Here is a 1,587-nt window from a genome sequence, read left to right on the forward strand (position 1 = left end):
ATAGTAAAGTATATGTTTGGGACACAAGTTTTTAACACAGATTATTATGCTACTGTTAAGTAGATTTTCAAAAACATTTAAATAAATGTTTCATTTTCTATGCCTTCTAAAATAAGATATTTACTTGCTACAAGAAACTACATCATCCAAACTCATCATAACTGACATATTTTATGAATAGAGTATTTTCCTGAATCTGTGGTGTGTCAGTGTGATAACCTTGTCAATGTTTATACTAACTGCTTTCAGTTTCTCTGTGAAAATTCTGTGAGTGAAGTTTGAGGAAACTCATGGACACTATGCATGAGACAGCCCACATCCCAGATTGTCTCTCTTAACATTTTGGCGGAAACTTATTAAAACTTGTGGCAAACATTCAAAACAAGCATAAGTATAATCAGAAAGTATAATTAAGTAGCATTTGAAGAACTTATAACTTTTACAAGAAATAAATATGTTATTATTCTATTAATGAAATATTTCATTACTGTTCTCTCCCTGCCCTCCCCACCCTTTACCTACATAATCAATAAATGTCATTTAGTAAAGAAAATAATAATAAAAAGAAGAAAGAAGGAAAAAAAAAAAAAAAGGTAAAGATAAAAAAATGCATCAAATTCTAACCTTACTTTTCAGGGAAAGAAAGATTAATAATGAACTAAAATGATGAGAGAAAAAAACATATAACAAATCTCTTCTTCTTCTCTGAAGTCTTCCAGGAAGCTTCAGTTGCCAATCTCTTATTCCATTTCTTCTATTTTATCCAAAATCCTTTTTCTTTGACAAACAGTAAAGCAGAGTCTAAATCATAGGACCATCAGGAAGGAAGATTGGTATGTTTTAAACTGTGCTTTTTAAGCTCCCTTATTAGTGGCAGAAAAACTTTTCTTTTAGCAATTACCATGGAAGAATAGTCATTGTCAAAACGCACAGTTGTCTCATTAAACTTAACAGGCTTTTAGCCCAGCAGATTTAAGAACCATCTCTTTATCAAAGATGATAGAAATCTAACTATAACTGATCTAGGATAGTTTTTGTTAGAGTTAGTATTAGCTATAGATCTATGTGCTCTTCGATACCAAAGAGAATGCTTCTGGTAAATCTAAAGTTTAGGGAGCCATGTTGTTAAAAAGTAATATTGTTACCTTCAATATTTTCTGGCAGTCAAATGTTTAAGCCTAGATCTATTTTCCAGGTCATCCAGCTTTGTTTGTAAATGTGTAAATTGTTTCAGCAGAAACTCAATGTTGATTTCCTGTTCTTGTATTTTATTTTCCATGTCATTCACAGCTTCTTCTATGCCTGTCATCTGGATCTTCTGTTGATGCAGGTCCATATGTAACAAGTCTATTTGTTTTGTAGTTTTTCATAGAAGTGTCTATTTTAGTATCCATTTTATCCATCTTAGCAGTAAGTTGCTGGACTATAATTATCAGAGACTGAAGTTCTTTCTTGATGCTGGAGTCTTGAGAATTTGTCTTACTGGAACTCATTTCAGACTGATAAACTGACAGGAAAATTTCCAAAGCAATTTCTGACAGGAATATTATTAAGATTTCCTTTCTTTTTTAGATATAGTTCAAGAAC

This window comes from Protopterus annectens, chromosome 10.part0, assembly GCF_019279795.1.
Source record: "Protopterus annectens isolate FY-2018-M chromosome 10.part0, PAN1.0, whole genome shotgun sequence".
NCBI lineage: Eukaryota > Metazoa > Chordata > Ceratodontiformes > Protopteridae > Protopterus > Protopterus annectens.